We start from the raw sequence: 21,572 nt of genomic DNA on the forward strand, positions 1-21,572 counted from the left end.
CTGCTGCCAGTAACCTGCTTGTATTGAACTGTTCACCTGCTGCAAGTACCTGCTTATATTGCACTGTTCATCTGTCACAAGTTACCTGTCTTATTGAACTGTTCACCTGCTGCAAGTACCTGCTTATTTTGAACTGTGTCATCTGCTGCAAGTAACCTGCTCATATTGATCTGTTCACCTGCTGCAAGTACCTGCTTATATTGCACTGTTCATCTGCTACAAGTTACCTATCTCATTGAACTGTTCACCTGCTGCAAGTACCTGCTATATTGCACCGTTCATCTGTTACAAGTGCCTCCTTCTCTGCACTGCTTTCATCTGCTGAGATTACCTGTTCCACTGAACTTCACCTATCCATCCTTCTCATCTGTTGATCCTGCCAGGCACCTGTACCCCTCCTTACTCCTGTGTTCCCTGTTACATTGCCAGGAAACCGGTAGTGGGAGTCATAAGGGAGGCCTCTTTCTGCAATCCGGGCTCGCTACTAGAAGGTACGTGACACAGGTCACACAGAAAACACCCACTCAGGTCACGCAGACAACACCCACAAACTCCTGCAGCTGGCTGAAAGCTCAATTACAGAAGAGCAATATAGCTATATAGGTGGATAATGGTGTATACTGCGCTCAGGGCACACACACAACACCCACAAACTCCTGCAGCTGGCTGAAAGCTCAATTACAGAAGAGCAATATAGCCATAGAGGTGGATAATGGTGTATACTGCACTCAGGGCACGCAGACAACACCCACAAACTCCTGCAGCTGGCTGAAAGCTCAATTACAGAAGAGAAATATAGCTATATAGGTGGATAATGGGGTATACTGCACTCAGGTCACACAGAAAACACCCACAAACTCCTGCAGCTGTCTGAAAGCTCAATTAAAGAAGAGCAATATAGCTATATAGGTGGATTATGGTGTATACTGCACTCAGGTCACACAGACAACGCCTAGAAACTCCTGCGGCTGGCTGAAAGCTCAATTATAGAAGAGCAATATAGCTATATAGGTGGATAATGGCATATACTGCACTCAGGGCACACAGACAACACCCACAAACTCCTGCAGCTGTCTGAAAGCTCAATTAAAGAAGAGCAATATAGCTATTGTGACAGTACAGTTCCCTGTCCTAGTAATTGTCGCCCAGGGTTCTCAAATAGGCAGGTTGAGGGGCTCCAGGAGTATTTAATGTGGAGGAATCTGTTTTATCAGTTTCCTCCAAAGTTTGTAAAATCCACTTGGGGACCAGGAGCCCGGAGGTTCCATAGCGTTATGGGTGGGATGGAATCTCCAATCCTGGGACCGGGTTTTTGGAACAGCCAGGAGTCTGGCTGGTTGATTGAGCAGGTGGCTCCTGGGCTTATAGCAAAGTTAGGATTAGGGTTCTGGGTTCCACCCAGAGAGACAGGAGGTCTCCAGGAGTCCAGAGAGTGCAGGTGTGCACTAGAGAAAGCCAGAGACCCAAGTCTGAGGATCAGAGCAGTGAGGGGCTGCTTTGTAGATAGACACTGTGTGTGTGTTAAAGCTGTGCGCATCTGAGACAAATGAGAGCCTGAAGTGGAAGGCCTGAGCAGCAAGGAAGCTGAAGAGAGGTACAGTAGTTGTGCGGGAACCCTGTTATATGGCCAAGAGGGCTGAATTGTAAAGCCTAGGTGGCAGTGCTGCTGAAGAGAGCCAGGTGGCTTGGCATTTTTCATGTATGGTTTCTAGCAGAAGAACCCCTATGTGGGCAACCAAGTGCATGTATGAACTTTATGTTGTTCCTTTTTAATAAAAGTGGGCTACCATGCCCTTAAACGAAAGTTCCTGTTCACTGTGAACTTGCTAAAAAGGCATCTACCTCTGAGTTAAACATCCCCCAATGTTACACTATATAGGTAGATAATGGGGTATACTGCACTCAGGTCACACAGAAAACACCCACAAACTCCTGCAGCTGGCTAAAAGCTCAATTAAAGAAGAGCAATACAGCTTGTGAGGGGTTAGCTCGGCGGCGGGTGTGTGTGACCCCCTGGATGGGTTCACAACACAAAATCAGGCACAGCAGACAGCGTTGTAGGTGCAAAAAAAAACAAAAGATGCGGTTTATTTCTGCTACATGCAGTGATACATATAACAGCCAAACAAAATAAAACATGAAAATAAATCCTGGTCAGCTTGACCTCTAACTACACACTTAGATTTCCCTGTCTAACAACTGAGAGCAGCCTTGTGCTGCCCCAGTCCCTGTCCCTGTCCCTTTTGTAGAGGTTTGCCACACAGGCGTTAACTCACCGCACAGAACAGGTGTCACACTCCCCAGTCGATACAACACAAAAACTGGTTCCAGGATGGAGCATCTCCCTAAGCATGCTGGGGTTTTTTGTAGAGGTCTTAATGAGCCCACTTACTTCAGCTGGGCTCATTAACTCTTCCCCTCTAATTGTAAAGGTCTGCATAAAGCCTGAATCTAGGGCACACATATTTCCCATCCTGGATACAACCAGGTGACTTTACCTGCTTGCTGCCACATACCCCCCCCCCTCTTGTTTCAACCTTGGGGTTGTAACACAAGCAGTCAGACACGCATGTATCCGAGACAAAGCATCCACATTCCCCATTTTAACCCCAGGGCGATGCTTAACTGTAAAGTTAAATTCCTGTAGGGCCAGGAACCACCTATTTACCCTTCTATTGGTCTCCTTGTTTTGAGCCATCCACTTTAAAGGAGCGTGATCAGTCACCAGGTCAAAGTGCCTACCTAGCAGATAGTACCGAAGGGAATCTAGAGCCCACTTCACTGCTAAACATTCCTTCTCAATCGTGGAGTAATTTACCTCATGGGACTTCAACTTCCTGCTGAGGTAAATGACTGGGTGCTCTTCCCCGTTCCAGACCTGGGATAACACTGCTCCTAACCCAACGTCTGACGCATCAGTTTGTACCACGAAGTCCTTAGAGAAGTCTGGTGAGTACAACACTGGCTGGCTACATAAGGCTGTTTTTAAGGACTGAAATGCTTCTTCAGCCTCTGGGGACCATTTAACCATGACAGACTCTTTCCCTTTTGTCAGGTTGGTGAGGGGCACAGCCTGAGAAGCAAAATGGGGAATGAATCGTCGATAATAGCCAGCGATTCCCAGAAAGGCTCGTACCTGTTTCTTGCTGTTGGGACGTGGCCAACTCTGTATGGCCTCGACTTTATTGACTTGGGGTTTTATGACCCCCCTCCCAATAGTGTACCCAAGATATTTGGCCTCCTCCTGTCCAATGGTACACTTCTTTGGATTGGCCGTAAACCCAGCTTCCCGGATAGAGTCTATGACTGCTTGCACTTTCGGCAAATGTGAGACCCAGTCTGTGCTATGGATAATCACATCATCCAGGTAAGCTGCAGCATATTTCTGATGGGGCCTCAGAATCTTATCCATTTTCCGCTGGAATGTTGCCGGTGCATTCTGTAACCCAAACGGCATTCTCTTATATTGGAATGCCCCATCTGGGGTTACAAACGCAGTTTTCTCCTTGGCCGACTCGGCCAGGGGAATTTGCCAATACCCTTTGGTGAGATCAAGAGTTGTCATATATCGGGCTGTTCCCAGCAGGTCAATCAACTCATCTATACGCGGCATGGGGTAGGTGTCAAATTTTGTAACTTTATTTCATTGTCGAAAATCGTTACAAAACCGCCAGCTCCCATCAGGTTTGGGCACTAGTACGATAGGACTGGACCAGTCACTCTGGGACTCCTCTATCACACCCAATTCCAACATCCTTTGAACCTCCCCATGTATTGCCTCCCGTCGGGCCTCTGGTATTCTATAAGGTTTTAGTTTTACCCTTTCTCCTGGCGGGGTGATAATGTCATGCTCTACGCCAGATGTTTGTCCCGGAAGCTCAGAGAAAATCTCTTTGTTACGAAGTACAAACTCTTTAACCTCCTGTTGTTGGGGTTTCGATAAGGTGACTGCTATTCCAACCTCAGGAACTAAGCAATCAGGCTGTACTTGTGACAAAGTCTCTGCGACTAGGGATTCCCTATCCCTCCAGGCTTTCAGCAGATTAACGTGATAGATCTGCTCCGGCTTTCGCCTTCCTGGCTGTCTAACCCTGTAGTTCACCTCACTAATTTTTTCAATTACTTCATATGGACCTTGCCATTTGGCCAGAAATTTGCTTTCAACCGTAGGGACTAGCACCAAGACCCTATCCCCCGGGGAAAAAGTACGGGTCTTGGCCCCACGGTTGTACACTCTCTGCTGTGCTAACTGCGCTTGGGTTAAATGTTCCTTTACAATTGGCATTACCTGTGCAATTCTATCTTGCATCAGGGCGACATGCTCAATCACACTCCTGTGAGGAGAACTCTCATTTTCCCAAGTTTCCTTGGCGATATCCAGCAGCCCTCTTGGGTGTCTCCCATAGAGCAACTCGAAGGGTGAGAAACCCGTAGAGGATTGGGGTACCCCCCTAATGGCAAACATCAGATAGGGTATTAGACAGTCCCAATTCTTTCCATCTCTATCCACCACCTTCTTTAACATTTGTTTTAGGGTTTTGTTGAATCTTTCAACCAACCCATCTGTTTGGGGGTGATACACAGATGTACGCAATTGCTTCACTTTGTACAACTTGCATAATTCTTTCATAACCCGGGACATAAAGGGTGTACCTTGGTCCGTAAGCAGTTCCTTACAAATACCCACGCAGCTAAAAACAAGAGATAGCTCTTTGGCTATGGTTTTGGCCAAGGTATTTCGGAGAGGAATTGCTTCTGGATAACGGGTGGCATAGTCCAATATAACCAAAATGTACTGATGGCCCCTGGCGGACTTCATTATCGGACCTACCAAATCCATTGCGATCCTTTCAAAGGGGACCTCAATGATAGGAAGAGGTACCAGCGGGTTACGGAAATGTGGCATAGGTGCTGACTTCTGACACACAGGGCAGGAGGAACAATAATTTTCTATTTCCTTCATGACCCCAGGCCAATAGAATCTCTGCAATACCCTCTCTCTGGTTTTCTCTGTCCCCAGATGACCTCCCAGAATGTGCCCATGAGCCAATTCTAACACCAACTTCCTGTAAGGTTTGGGCACTACAAGTTGCTCAATGGGTTCTTCTGCCCTTTGAGCCACTCGATACAGCAGGTCCCTTTCCATAGTGAAGTAAGGATAAGGGCAAGTCTTATCTGGGTTCACTAACTCGCCATCTATTTTCACCACATTTTCCCGTGCCTTTATTAGGGTGGGGTCTTTTAACTGTTCTGTGGCAAAATTTTCCCTGTGAACCTCAAGATCCGAAAATTCCACAGATGGCATGTTTTCATCTGAGGATGTTGGCTCCTCCCCAGTTTCTTGAGTTTCCCCCACCAATACCGACAAGGGAAATTCAGGAGAGTCCTCACCACTCCCAGAGGAATTCTGGTCATCTTCCTGGTTTATAGGGGCACCAGTGGGGGGCTCAGGACAATCCCAGAGTTCCCAGAATTTTGGAAAATCCCTTCCCACAATAGCATCATGTGGTAAGTGAGACACTAACCCCACCTGATGAGAGAGGTTACCTTTGGGGGTCTCAAAAAACACTGAAGTTACAGGATACTCTCGGGTGTCCCCATGCACACAAATAACAGCCACCCTGTTCTTCCCAGAGACCTCCGTAGTAACTAATTCAGCTTTTATCAATGTTACCAGGCTACCTGAATCCAGCAACACATCAACATTTCTACCATTAATACACATTTTACATAAATGTTTCTCAGGTCCCCGAATGGCAGTGCATGCAACTGTCGCAAACAGCGACTGACGTCTCTCCCTTATAAAGTCACATTGCATAGGCTCATCCACAACGGGGCAATTGGCTGCAATATGTCCCTCTTGCCAGCAGCGGTAGCAAATAATCTTTTTCACTGTCTCTTGCAGCATGGGCTTCCTGGGCTGCTCCCGCCAGACCTTAGGTAGAACCCCCACCCTCTCACTCTCTCCACCCTCACCCCTTGGAGTCATCTTACCCGCCACTGGGGATGATCTGGTCTTAGGATGGAAAGTCCGTGAGTCCCTGGAAGAGGTGGTCAAGTTCTCTGTAGCCAAGTACCTCTCAACCAGATCCACAAGTTTATCTGCATTTTCTGGGTCTCCATGGCTTACCCATTTTTGGATGGCAGTAGGAAGAGCTCTCAGGAAACGATCCATAACAACACGTTCCACAATGTTTGGTGCGGTCAAAGTCTCTGGCTGCAGCCACTTCCTGCTCAGGTGAATGAGATCATACATTTGAGACCTGGGGGGTTTTCCAACCTGAAAAGTCCAATTATGCACAGGCTGAGCCCGGACGGCCAGGGTGACACCCAGCCGTGCCAATATTTCTGCTTTTAGCACCACATAGTCTTTTGCTTGGTCAGGCTCTAGGTCATAATAAGCTTTCTGCGATTCCCCAGTTAACAGAGGGGCCACCAGTCCAGCCCATTGCTCCTTAGGCCACTTTTCCCTTTCAGCAGTCCTTTCAAATGTGGTCAAAAACACCTCCGGATCATCCTCTCCAGTCATTTTTGTCAATAAACGGCTCACACCAAAGGATGCGGTATTATTGTAACCACTTGCTTCATTGGTCTGCGGACGTTGCTGTATTAATGTCTCTATTTGCTGTTGAAAACTCTGCTCTTGCTTCTGCAACAGGTCTATAAAGCGGGCTTCAGATTGCTGCTGGGCTTGTTGCTGAGCTTCCAAACTCTGCTGCAAAGTTGCATTTGTCTGCTGCTGATTTGCATTTGTCTGCTGCTGGGCTTGTTGCTGAGCTTCCAAACTCTGCTGGTGAGCCTTCTGCTGATTTTCCAGACTCTGCTGCAAAGTTGCATTTGTCTGCTGCTGGGCTGCAAGGCTCCTTTGTAAACCCGCATTTGTTTGCTGCTGATTTGCATTTGCTAGAGCCAGCTGTCTCAGTATCTCCTCCATGCTGGCCTTTAAAAAAAAAAAACTGCCAAAATTCTCCACCAACTGTGAGGGATTAGCTCGGCGGCGGGTGTGTGTGACCCCCTGGATGGGTTCACAAGACAAAATCAGGCACAGCAGACAGTGTTGTAGGTGCAAAAAAAACAAAAGATGCGGTTTATTTCTGCTACATGCAGTGATACATATAACAGCCAAACAAAATAAAACATGAAAATAAATCCTGGTCAGCTTGACCTCTAACTACACACTTAGATTTCCCTGTCTAACAACTGAGAGCAGCCTTGTGCTGCCCCAGTCCCTGTCCCTGTCCCTGTCGTAGAGGTTTGCCACACAGGCGTTAACTCACCGCACAGAACAGGTGTCACACTCCCCAGTCGATACAACACAAAAACTGGTTCCAGGATGGAGCATCTCCCTAAGCATGCTGGGGTTTTTTGTAGAGGTCTTAATGAGCCCACTTACTTCAGCTGGGCTCATTAACTCTTCCCCTCTAATTGTAAAGGTCTGCATAAAGCCTGAATCTAGGGCACACATATTTCCCATCCTGGATACAACCAGGTGACTTTACCTGCTTGCTGCCACAAGCTATATAGGTGGATAATGGTGTATACTGCACTCAGGTGACACAGACAACACCTAGAAACTCCTGCAGCTGGCTGAAAGCTCAATTACAGAAGAGCAATACAGCTATATAGGTGGATAATGGTGTATACTGCGCTCAGGGCACACAGACAACACCCACAAACTCCTGCAGCTGGCTGAAAGCTCAATTACAGAAGAGCAATACAGCTATATAGGTGGATAATGGTGTATACTGTACCCAGGTCACACAGAAAACACCCACAAACTCCTGCAGCTGGCTGAAAGCTCAATTACAGAAGAGAAATATAGCCATATAGGTGGATAATAGTGTATACTGCGCTCAGGGCACACAGACAACACCCACAAACTCCTGCAGCTGTCTGAAAGCACAATTACAGAAGAGCCATATAGCTATATATGTGGATAATGGTGTATACTGCGCTCAGGTCACACAGACAACACCCACAAACTCCTGCAGCTGACTGAAAGCTCAATTACAGAAGAGCAATATAGCTATATATGTGGATAATGGTGTATACTGTGCTCAGGTCACACAGACAACACCCACAAACTCCTGCAGCTGACTGAAAGCTCAATTACAGAAGAGCAATATAGCTATATAGGTGGATAATGGTGTATACTGCGCTCAGGGCACACATACAACACCCACTAGATCCTGCAGCTGGCTGAAAGCTCAATTACAGAAGAGCAATATAGCTATATAGTGACAAAATTTAGGGTTTTAGGGACTTTAACGAAGCCATGTCCTGGTAAGGTCATGTAATTCCATCCCTAGGGACTTTAAGTGAAACCATGACCTGGTAAGGTCATGCGTTTCCATCCCAATTCATTAAAAAAGAGGAGAACGGGGGGGGGGGGGGGGGACTTTATATGAAGTAAAAGGTAGCTGTAAAGTTAATTGGTGAATATATAGGAATTTAATTGATTGTGACAGTAATACATACATAAAATGCAGGTACAAAGATATAACATTGATATCAAAAGATCAATATTTAAGCTTCTTAATAACATCAATTACTCATAGTAGATTAACAATCACATTCCAAAGTTCACCAGAAGAAGATTGAATAAAATGTTTAACACGATAAAACCTGCAGGACCTATTGCCTCCCTGGGTCAAAAAATGGAGATAATACAGTAGTAATTTGAGACATACAATAAATGATGGTAGAAACACGGCCGTTTGTATCTCTACGCGTTTCATGGTTTTTGAACCACTCATCAGGAGCAAGGCACGTGATGAATCTATTATAAAATAATTATGAATAAATAATCAGATAAAAATAATAGACGACATGAACAAGGAAAGGGTGAGTAAGCCTTATCCCAGGTACATGTCTACTTACTCAAATACACAGATTGGTAATAGGATAGCCGGGGGCGACGCAAACCGTCCAGGGGCACCCCCAACCGGGAGCTGTGGCAGGCAGCCCCGGAAAGACAACCCACACAAGCATCACCCAGGGCGGGCATGGAACTACTGAGGCACTCCTGTGAGGGGAAGGATAGGAGGTATGAAGTAAATGAAGATGTAAAGTGAGCAATGAGAGTCCAAGGGAAAAGGTGAAAAGAAGGAACAATGGGCAGTAAGCCCGTGCTAGTAAGGGGTGAGCGAAGTGAAACAGTAAGAGTACCCCAAAGCATAAATGAAAAGTGACAATGTAATCAAAAAACCATGCATAAAAAGGATGGATAAAGAAATTATTACCCATGGAAGACCGTACAGTAATGGATAAGTGAAACATGTAAAAAGAGTGAAGGGTGCACCATTACCTGTATTCAGAAGGGTATTTGAGAGAAGAGACAGGAGGAAACCCTGACTGTGTGTAAACCCTGACTGTGTGTAAACCCGTGTGCAGAGAACCTCGAATGCCAGACACCGCCCGGAAAGCACCTGCATGCGCGTCACCAGGGACAAGCCACCAACGTCACGACGCATGGCAAAAAACAGGGAGAAGGGTCAGCAGCCGGGCTAGCTATGTCACCAGCTGAATGGCTCCACATCCCTCAGTCCGCCCGTGAGTGTGGACTCCACGTGCAAGGACTGACGTTGCATGTTCAGCGTGGGACCGTGACATCGACACGCAATGCGGAACCTCCACCCCCCAGGTATAAGATGACACGGGGGGTGGGGGGAGGTCCGCAGAGCGCGTCGCAACTCCCGGAAATAAGAACAGAACCGGGCGGCGCGGCAGCCCGATCATACCATACACAAACGGTGTCAACGGACCAAGATTACATGTCCACAAAGGACTTGATTGTGTACAAATGATTATGTAAATTATAATATAGGTTATGAAAATTTAAGAGGTTACTTTAAATAAAATAATATAATATAAATAATATAATTAGATAGAGACAGGGGAGGCTAAACCGAAGGTCAATAGATTGCAAGAATGTATTAGAAATAAGCAAATAAAGCGTAACCAAGTACTTCCATCCCTAATTCGTTTAGTGACAAAATTGAGAGTTTTTAGGGACTTTAATGAAGCCATGTCCTGGTAAGGTGGATAATATAGTATATAGCTATATAGGTGGATAATGGTGTATACTGCGCTCAGGGCACACAGACAACACCCACAAACTCCTGCAGCTGGCTGAAAGCTCAATTACAGAAGAGCAATATAGCTATATAGGTGGATAATGTTGTATACTGCGCTCAGGGCACACAGACAACAACCACAAACTCCTGCAGATAGCTGAAAGCTCAATTACAGAAGAGCAAGAATGCTAAATCGGTGGACTGCGTTGAAGGTACACAGAAAACACCCACTAACTCCTACAGACGCCAACACACTACACAAGGCCGCCGCCCTGGTTGGCCTTATATAGTGTGGGGCATGTACTACACAGCCTGAGCTGTGATTGGCCACAGGCATCCTGTGATTGGCCAAGCATGCGGGGTCACAGTGCATGCGTGGCCAATCATGAGCCAGCAATGCACTGCGATGGCGCAGTGCATTGTGGGCCGTGAGCGCCACACGAATTTGGCGCGAACGGCCCACAGAGTTCTGGCTTCGCCGAACGGGCGAACAGCCGGTCTTCGAGTCGAACATGCGTTCGACTCGAACACCAAGCTCATCCCTATTCCTCAGAGCGTCCACATCGGCCGTTAACCCAATGTAGTCAGACACCTGACGGTCTAGGCGTTCCCTGATGCTGGATCCGGATTAGACCTGTCGATGGGTCGGCTGAAAGAATGACCTCATATCAGAAGTCACCAACACATCTTCAAACCGGCCTCTTCTTGCAGGCGCTGTTGGATTGGTACCCGCAACTCCTTCTCTGGGAGTGGGAATTGCTCCTCTGCCAGTGCACGCAAAAGCAAAATGCAGCATTTCCCGAAGCAAGGCCTGGAAGTGCTCCATTCTGCCAGCCCTCTGTGACGGTGGTAACATTTCCGCCATTTTGTGTGTGTACCGGGGGTCTAAGTACATTGCCACCCAGTACTGGTCCTTGACCCTTATGCTTTTTATACGGGGGTCCCTGTTAAAACACTGGAGCATGAAGGACCCCATTTGCACTAAACTGGAAGCGGTGTGGGGGCCTGGCTCCTGCTCATCATCCAGGATAATGTCGTCCTCCTTGTTCTCCTCTCCCCATCCACGCACAACAACAGGGATCCCAGAAAGGTTTAAAGCATGCTCTTCTTGCTCCTCCTCATTCGCCCATCCTCCATGCTCTTCAGACTCCTGTTGTTGACTTGTCTCAGATAGAGTAGCCCCCCTGGGAATTCATCCAGCATTGCGACTTCCTCATCTTCCCACTCCTGCTCCTCCACGGCTTGATCAATGACACGACGCAATGCGCACTCCATAAAGAAGGCATAAGGCACCATGTCACTGATGGCGCCATGGCTGCGACTGACCAGTTTGGTGATCTCATCAAATGGCCGCAGAAGTCTGCATGCGTCGCGCATGAGCAGCCACTGGCGCGGTGAAAAAAACCTAGCTCCCCAGAACCTGTTCTGCAGCAGAGTTCATACAGGTAGATGTTAACTGCACGTTTCTGCTGGAGCAGCCTATCAAGCATATAGAAGGTTGAGTTCCATCGCGTCAGGCAATCGCAAATAAGACGTCTGACCGGCAGATTGTGTCGCCGCTGAATGTCAGCAAGGCAAGCCATGGCCATGTAAGATCTTCTGAAATGGGCCGAGATTTTCCTTGCCTGCCGCAAGATGTCCTGGACCCCAGGGTATTTGACAATGAATCGCTGCACGACCAAGTTTAAGACATGTGCCATGCATGGCACGTGCGTAATTTTGCCCTGTTTCAATGCGCTAAGCAGATTGGTACCGTTGTCACACACCACTTTACCGACTGTCAAATTGTGTTAGCCACTGATCTGCCTGTGAAAGCAAAGCTGAAAGGAGTGCAGGGCCAGTGTGGCTCTTGGCTTCCAGGCAAAACAGACACAGCACAGCATGGCAACGTCTCACCTGGCATGTCGAATAGGTTCTGGTGAGCTTGGGCGGCGCAGCGGAAGAGACGCTAGCAGTGGAAAAGGAGGAGACAGCCGAGGAGGAGAGGGAGGAGGATGAAGTAGGAGGAGGAGAAGAAGAGCCAGGCCTGCATGCAATCCGTGGCGGTAAAACCAAATCTACACGGGTGCCATGGGTTACATGCTTGACGGCCGTCAGAAGGTTCACCCAGTGGGCCGTAAAAGGGATATACCTTCCCTGCTCGTGTTTGCTAGACCACGTGTCTGTGGTCAGATGTATCTTGGCACCGACACTCTTTGCCAGAGATACATTCACTTGCCACTGAACATGGCCATATAGCTCTGGGATGCCCTTCTGTGAGAAATACTTCCTTCCTGGGACCTTCCATTGATGTGTTCCAATGGCCACAAATTTTCGAAAGGCCTCCGAGTCCACCCGTTTATATGGCAGTAGTTGGCGGGCTATCAGTTCTGACAAACCAGCCGTCAACCGTTGGGCAAGAGGGCTATCCGGCGTCATCATTTTTTTACGCTCAAACATTTGGCCTAGGGAAGCCTGCCTTTTTGCAGAAAAAGGTGAGCTTGGAGTGATGGAAGGTGGAGTGGAGGGCAATTGTGAGGAGAGAGGAGAAGGAGAAGTAGAAGACGAGGCTGGACGGTGAGAGCCTGGAGTGTGGCTTTGTGTGTTCCGTTGCTCCCACTGGGCTTGGTGATGGCAGCTCATGTGCCTTCTTAAGGTGGTCGTCCCTAGGTGAGTTTTGGGCTTACTGTGACTTATGAGTTGACTGCAAAGATTGCACATGGCAACACTATTGTCAGCAGCGGACACGTTAAAAAAGCCCACACTGCGGAGCCATGTGACCGTCGTCCTGGGAGCCCCAGATGTGACCGTACATGGTTGATTCCTCGCTCCTGATACATTAGCAGTCTGCTTTGTCCCTCCTGTGCAATCTAAGTTCTTCCTGCTTCTCCTCCCTATCTGCTCGTCCATATCTCCCTCTGAACTCCCCTCCTCTTCCTCTCTTGTGGGCAACCAGGTGACATCACTAGACACATTATCATCTACGTCACCTTCCCCACCACTATAATTAGAGATCTCGGAGTAGGCAGCAACAGCGGGGACCAACCTCCTCCTTGGGCTGATCTGGGTACTGTCCTCAGACTGCTGAGTGGCGGTTATTGCTACCTCCTTTTCATGATCCAATGCCAAGAGTGGCTGCACATCGGAAATGTCTTGATATGGATCGGAAAATAATTCCTGTGATTCAAGCGGAAGGTATATGGTGGTGGTGTTGGTGGTAGTGTCTTTGGGGGTGCACACAGCTAAAAGTGAAAAAGAGGGTGCAGATCGAGAGGATGAGTAAGGTGCAGAAGAGTAAGGCTGAGTGAGCCACTCAACCAAGTCTGGTGCGTCCTTTGACGTAATCGCACGCACCTTCTGCAATTTGCCACTTTGGATCAAGCCTGTTGCTCCTGCCCTACCCCTACCACCCCTGCGGAAGGGCCTGCCTCTTCCTCTGCCTGTCATTTTTTAAATGACCCTGTGACAAAAGTCTCTAGAGAAGTGCAGTATGTATGTGGAAGAAGGTATATAACACCCCGCTTCAATCTGTCATTTTTGGGGGCCACTGGTCTATCACACCAGTTATAATACTTTTTTTTTATTGCGTTTGTCAGTCTTTGTAGTATAGCTGCAGAACCGCTCAGCAGTCACAATGCTGCACAGTGGAAATGCACTATACTATGCTTTCTACATGTGCAAGTATTTTATACGTGTATTACACACCTATATACTGCACACCAAATAGTACACCTATACCAGTCCTTAAAAGGACCTTTGTGGACCTAGTAGCTAGTGATTTGCAGACTGTCCCTCAGTCCCTACACTGATAAAAGACTGCTGCAGAATAGGGCAGCAGTCAGCAGCAGTGCACTAGCACCCTCTATATTGTACACCTATACCAGTCCTTAAAAGGACCTTTGTGGACCTAGTAGCTAGTGATTTGCAGACTGTCCCTCAGTCCCTCCACTGATAAAAGACATCTGCAGAAACGAGCAATAATCTGCAGCACAGCAATGCACCAGCACCCTATATACTGTACACCTATACCAGTCCTTAAAAGGACCTTTGTGGACCTAATAGTAATAGCTAGCTAGTGATTAAACTGACTGTCCCTGCTCCACACAGCGTCCTGTCCCTACACTGACAAAAGACAGCTGCAATCACCAGCACAGCAGTGCACTGAACCCCATATACTGTACTACACCTATACCAATCCTTAAAAGGACTTTTGTGGACCTAATAGATAGCGATTTGTATCACTACAGTCTGTCCCTGCTCCACACAGCAACCTCTCCCTACACTGACATAAGACAAAATGTAAAATGGCCGCTAGATCAGGTCTATTTATAAGGTAGGGGGAATGTCCAATTGTCCATGTGCTGAAATGTCTCAATTGGCTGTCCTGTTCCCCCATGATGGAACACGCAAAATTCGTTGCGAACTGAACGCCGGGCGAACCGCGAGGCCATCCCTAATTATTATTGTTATTATTCACAATTTATAAATCGCCAACAGTTTACGCAGCATTTTACAATGTAGCGGGGGACAACACAATTACAGTACAGTTCAATAAAGAATGGACAGGAGGGCCCTGCTCTTAGCCCTTGTACACACGGTCGGACATTCCGACAACAAAATCTGTTGGATTTTGTCCAACGTATTTTGTCCGAAACTTGTGTTGCATACACACGGTCGGACAAAGTTTTCGGAAAATCCGATCGTACGTAACGTGATGATGTTATTTTGTTACGACAGGACTACGTTCAGGCTAGTAGCCAATAGCTTTGGTCTAGGAATTTGATCTGAGCATGCGTGGCACTTTGTCCAATCGGAAATCTCTACACACAATCGGACAAAGTCTGATCGGATCATGTTGTCCGAAAATTTTATAGCCCAGCTCTAAAACTTTGTCGGTCGGATATTCAGACGGAAACAGTCAGATGGAGCCCACACACAGTCGGATTATCCGATAACAAGGTCCGATCTGACATTTTCAGTCGGAATGTCCGACCGTGTGTACAAGGGCTTAGAGTTTACATTCTAAAGGGAGAAGGTGGTGGTATGAAAGGTAATAAATGCAGGGAATGATTTAATGGGGGGCTCAGGGACAGTTGTTAGATGAGTGGGGTAGGCGTCCCTGAATAAATGAGTTTTCAGGGATCTCCTTAAGGTGGAGGTTAGGGGCTGATTTGATATACCGGGGCAGGGAATTCCAGAGGATGGGTGAGGCTTGGAGAAGTCTTGAAGGTGAGCATGAGAGGCAGTAACAAGGGAGATAGAGAGGTCCTGGGAGGAGTGGAGGGGATGATTTGGGCGATATCTGCAGATGAGGTTGGTGATGTAGCTGGGGGCGATGTTGTGGATGGCCTTGTATGTTATAGTTAGCAATTGGAATTTTATACTGTGGGGTTAGGGAAAGCCAGTGAAGGGATTGGCAGAGAGTGGTGTGCCATCCATACCGATATGTCATTCAGTAAGTTTGAGATCCGTGAGGAGATCGAGGGGGTAAGTTGAGGAGTGGAGAGATAGATCTGGGTGTCATCGGCATAGAGGTGGTATTGGAAGCCATGAGAGGTTATCAACTGGCCCAGGGAAGAGGTATAGAGCAAGAATAGGAGGGGCCCAAGGACAGAGCCTTGGGGTACCCCAACAGAGTGAGTAAGAGAAGCAGAGGAGATGGAGTTGTAAGTGACACTGAAAGTGTGCTGAGATAGGTAGGAGAACCAGGATAAAGCAGAATCACAGAGCCCAAGGGAGTGGAGTTTGCTGAAGAGGAGCAGATGGTCAACTGTGTCGAAGGTAGCAGAGAGGTCTAAGAGTATGAGTATGGAGTAATGTCCATTGGTTTTATCAGTTAGTAGGTAATTCGTGAGTTTTAGTAGGGCAGCTTCAGTGGAATGTTGTGGACAGAAGCTGCACTATAGGGGGTCAAGAAGTTCTTTGATCATTTGTTTTTCCAATTCTATTGGTCTAAGACCCAGTATTGGCACACAGGTATAGATACGACTAGTAGGGATGAGCCAAACACGGTTTTCCCCAGAACATACAGAATAGGCAAAACATTCGACAGAACACACCTCTAAAGTCTATAGGACACGAACATGAATAATCAAAAGTGCTAATTTTATTGTCATAAAAAGTGTTTGGGGACCCGGGTCCTGCACCAAGGGATGTGTATCAATGCAAATTTTTTTTTTAAAACTGTCTTTTTTTCAGAAGCAGTGATTTTTTTAATGCTTAAAATTGAAACAATAAAAATGAAATATTCCTTTAAATATTGTGCTTGTAGTATGCCTGTAAAGTGGCACATTTTTGCCATGTTTAAAACAGTACAACAGCAAAATGACATTTCTAAAGGAAAAATTGTAATTTAAAACTGATCGCGGCTGTAATGAATTGTCGGGTCTCAGCAATATGGATAAAACTCATTGAAAAAAAGAGCATGGGATCCCCCCTTTGGGTCTGGTATGAATATTAAGGGGAACCCTGAACCACAATTTAAAAAAAATTGCTTGGGGGTCCCCCTAAAATCCATACCAGGCCCCCTCAGGTCCGATATAGAAATTAAGTGGAACCCTGCCCTCAACATGAGCCCCCCAAAACACCTTGTCCCCATGTTGATGGGAACAAGGGCCTCATCCCCACAACCCTTGCCCGATGGTTGTGGAGGTCCGCGGGGGCTTATCAGAATCAGGAAGCCACCTTTAACAAAGGAACCCCCAGATCCTGGCCTCCCCCCATGTGAAATGGTAATGGGGTACAAATGTACCCCTACCATTTCACCAAAAAAGTGACAAAATGTTAAAAACTACAAGACACAGCATGGGGACAAGACACAGCTTGGGGACCAAAAACGAAAAAAAAAAAAATCCGTAACCGACCCTCCTCCATGGGAGGCTCCCGCTGTCTGACGCTTCTTCGCTTGTGACAGTTCTTAAAAAAATGAGGGCAGGGCCACCCGGTGATGTAAAGGGGTGACCCCGCCCTCTCTGATGCCACTGGGAAGCCATAAGGAAGTGCCCCACCCTCAGTTAGATGTGTCAGACGGTGGGAGCCTCCAATGGAGGCAGGTTGGTTACGGATTTTTTTTCTTTTTCGGTTTGTTGTGGCGTGAAGAAGAAGATGAAAGGACATTTTTTTATTTTTTAATAAAGGACTTGTCCCCAAGCTGTGTCTTGTCATTTTTAACATTTTGACATGTTTTTGTGAAATGGTAGGGGTATATTTGTACCCCATTACCATTTCACACGGGGAGAGGCCAGGATCTGAGGGTTCCCTTGTTAAAAGGGGCTTCCAGATTCCGATAAGCCTGCAGACCCCCACAACCACTGGGAAAGGGTTGTGGGGATGAGGCCCTTGTGCCCATCAACATGGGGACAAGGTGCTTTGAGGGACTACCCCAAATCACCCTCCCCATGTTGAGGGCATGTGGCCTGATACGGGCAGGAGGGGGGGGCGCTCTCTTGTCCCCCCTCTTTTCCTGTGGCCTGCCAGGTTGCATGTTTGGATGAGGGTCTGGTATGGATTTTGGGAGGACCCCTACGCCTTTTTTTTAAAAAAATTGGCGCAGGGTTCCCCTTAAAATCAATACCAGACCTGAATGACCTGGTATGGATTTTAGGGGGACCCCACACAATTTTTTTTTACATTTTGGTTCGGGTTCCCCTTAATATTCAAACCAGACACAAAGGGCCTGGTAATGGACTGGGGGATCCCATCTTTTTTTCCAATGAGTTTTATCTATATTGCCGAGACCCGACAATTCATTACAGCTGCGATCAGTTTTAAATGACAATTTTTAATTTTGCTGTGCTACTGTTCTAAACATGTGAAAAATGTGCCACTTTACAGGCATACTATAGACACCCCCAGGAACGATACTTAAAGGAATATTTCATTTTTATTATTTCAATTTAAGCATTAAAAAAAATCCCTGCTCCCGAAAAAACAGCCATTTAAAAAAAATAATAATAATTGATACATGTCCCCTGGGGCAGGACCCCAAACACTTTTTATGACAATAACTTTCACATAAGCCTTTAAAATGAACACTTTTGATTTTTCATGTTAGTGTCCCATAGACTTTAAAGGTGTTCAGGCGGCTTTCAAATTGCGAACACCGCATATTGTTTGGTGTTTGCAGAACATCCGAACAACCAAAGTTCAGCCCAAACTTATGCTCAGGCCGAACTGTTCGACCCATTCCTAATGACTAGGCCTGGCCTATTGCATCTTGTAATCACCCTAATTTCTGTTCCTTTACATAGTTATGCAGTTTATAATGTTGATAAAATACATCCAGTTAAACCTATGTAGTGTGATCTATATTCTCTGACAATCCTAGTAGCCTTATATATTCTGTCTTGTGAAGACATCTAAATATTATTTGCAGTATAGTTCTTTACTACATGGCTCCATTTATGTGGCCTCAAATATCCTGGTCAGCACATCTTGTAATTGGCTGCTATGCAGCTTCTGCCTGAAGACCTGCAGATGTCCTTTTGCAGGTACTTTGCAAAAGTAATATATGTTAGTACTGTCCCTGTTACTGGTTTAAAAAAAACAAAAACACTAACCTAAAGCTTTAGCCAACTATAATAATAACAAATGATTAGTTATTACTATGTATATAAACACATTATAGAATCGAAAAAGTATAACTAAAGAAAATCACCTTTTGTGATAATGTAAACATTTACCTTTAAGTTTCTATGTTGTGTATATCTAATTAATATTTAAAGTAATTTATTTGGCATGCTATTTACAAAATGTAGTTTATTTATTATATATACAATGTGATATTGGAGTTGGAGATATTCAGCCAAGTGCCTTAGTAAAAGCAAACAGTCCTTTTTACGGTCACAAACAGGCCAACAGAAAAAAACAGCTAGTCCTCCGGAACCAAAAAATGTCGATCAGTTGTTGTTACAAAACATAAACGCTCGGCTCACTGCCAGTCACACTTTTACTTTAACAGGGTGATTGAAATCTCCTGGATGTCTAATGCCGCGTACACACGATCGAATTGTATGATGACTTAGTCCGTCATACAATCCAGCGGACAATCCGGCGGACTTTCTACTGAACGGACTTGGCCACACACGGATACACAAACAGTCCGATGAAAGCTTGCGCGATGACGTACAGCACGTACAAAGGGACTAGAAATAGGAAGTCCAAGACACAGCAAAGCACCCTTTGGGCTCCTTCTGCTGACTTTGCATTAGTGGAAGTTTGGTTAGAGACGATTCGCGCTTTTCAGACTTCAGCTTAATTCGTCCGTTTTTTTTTTTAAATTTATTCTCGAATTGGAATATTAATCATAAGATGAGGATGAATAAAGACATTTGTGATAACTCTGTGTGAATATAAGCAGCAAAGCAACTTCACTTTTCTCGCATTATGAAGAAGAAAAGAATGTGCTATATTAAAAGATCACAAAATTAGCAGCATGATGAATATGCTAGCTTCAATACGAACACTAGTTTTACAAGACAGAACGCTTCCGCCCTGTAAATCCTTTCTGGGCATGCGCCATTCTTAGTCCGTCGGACTAGCATACTGACGAACGTATTGTCCGCTGAAACCAAAGTATGACGGGAAGATTGGTGTGCAAACTGGCCTTCTTAGTACTCCGGACTTCATGCTGAAAAAGTCCGCTGAAGCCCACACACGAGCGGATTGTCCGGTGAAATGCGCTTCAACGGACTAAGTACGTCATACAATTCGATCGTGTGTACTCGGCATAAGGGGTCCCAAAGAGAAGGTCATCAGAGTTCAGCAACCTTGTCTCAGCCACGCACTAGCCCACATTATTCATTTCGTTGTGTTCTTCTCTCCTTCACCTCACAGACTGGCACTGAATGTTTCCTCCTCCTTTCCTCCTTTTCTAGGTAAAAGTCCCTGTAATGAGAGATGGAAGTTCTTTGTCACCCAAATATCTCTATGAAACTCCAAATTTCGGGTCCCAAGTGAGGACTTATCCATCCAGATGGGACCATAAGTCAGTCCTCTTCTCTCTCTTGGGTTCAGATTCACTGATCACAGTTTGGGGTAAAAGGCCAATCACAGTGGTCCTTTACCACATGATCAGCTGTGTCCAATGACAGCTGATCACAGATGTAAACACAAGCTGGTTATCTGTGTTTCTTTCCTCACACTGACAACGCTAGGAGAGAAGAAGGAAGCCAAAAAAATAGCTTGTGTTAAAGGGGCAACACTGTTAATAAGGGCACTGATTATCAATGCAGTCCCAGCAGTGCCCACGAGTGCTGCCAATCAGTGCCCATCAGTGCCACCTATCAGTATTGCCTACCAGTGCCCATCAGATATTTTTGGGCCCCTTACACAGCTTTAGGACTGGGCCCCCAGCTCCACCTCGAGCCTAAACACCAATATTCCCCAGGGCTTGCCTATGGGCCACCCTATCAAATCCACACACCAGCCACCTCACCTGTATGCACTCAGCCCCCCCTCAATCCTGTATATATGTCAGCCCCCCCACACACCGGTATGTTTGTCAGTCCCTCTTACACCTGTATATATGTCAGCCCCACACACACACCTGTATCTATGTCAGCCCCCCCACACACACACCTGTATATATGTCAGCCCCACACACACACCTGTATCTTTGTCAGCCCCCCCCACACACACCTGTATATATGTCAGCCCCCCACACACACCTGTATATATGCCAGCCCCCCACACACACACCTGTATATATGTCAGCCCCACATACACAAATGTATACGCACGCAAGCCTCTGAACCCTCCCTGTACATAAACAGCCCCTCCCTTTCCTTCACAGCCTCTACTTTTATCTTTCTAACTGGTCCCAGCTCATTTTCACAATGCTGGCATGTTGCTGAGAAGCATATTACAGGCAAATCATTGTCACACAAGGGGTGCACATGCACATAGTAGCCAGAGGTGGCAGTAAAGAGAGAACAGCAGAAACTGTGAGATTGTTTCTGTACTGCACAGCATGGCTCCCCTTCACCCATCCTGCCTTTTTCTAGCCCGGGCGGGCCCCTCCGGCCTTGGGCCTCGGGGGCCCCTTACAGTTGTAATGGCTGTACCCTCATGATGGCAGCTCTGTCCATCAGTGTCACCTATCAGTGCCACCTATCAGTGCTGCCTATCACTGAAATCTATCTGTGCCCCCGTCAGAGCCCACCAGTGCCACCTATTAGTGCCCATCAGTGTCACCTATCAGGGTAGCCTCATCAGTGCCCACCAGTGCTACCTATTAGTGCCCATCAGTGCCACATATCAGTGCAAATCAATGCCATCTATCAGTTCCCATCAGTGCCACCTCAACAGTCCCCATGAGTGCAGCCTAATAATGCCCATCAGTGAAGGAGAAAAATTATGTTTGCCAAATTATAAAACAAACTATGAAAAAAAATATTTTTGAAAATTGTTCTGTCTTTTTAGTTTGTTTAGAAAAAAATTAAAAACCCAGTGGTGATTAGATACCACCAAAAGACTATTTGTGTGAAAAAAAAATGATAAAAATGTCATATGGGTAAA

This window comes from Lithobates pipiens, unplaced genomic scaffold (genome assembly GCF_037356315.1).
Source record: "Lithobates pipiens isolate NorthernLeopardFrog02 unplaced genomic scaffold, aLitPip1_a1.2 Scaffold_27, whole genome shotgun sequence".
NCBI classification, from domain to species: Eukaryota; Metazoa; Chordata; class Amphibia; order Anura; family Ranidae; genus Lithobates; species Lithobates pipiens.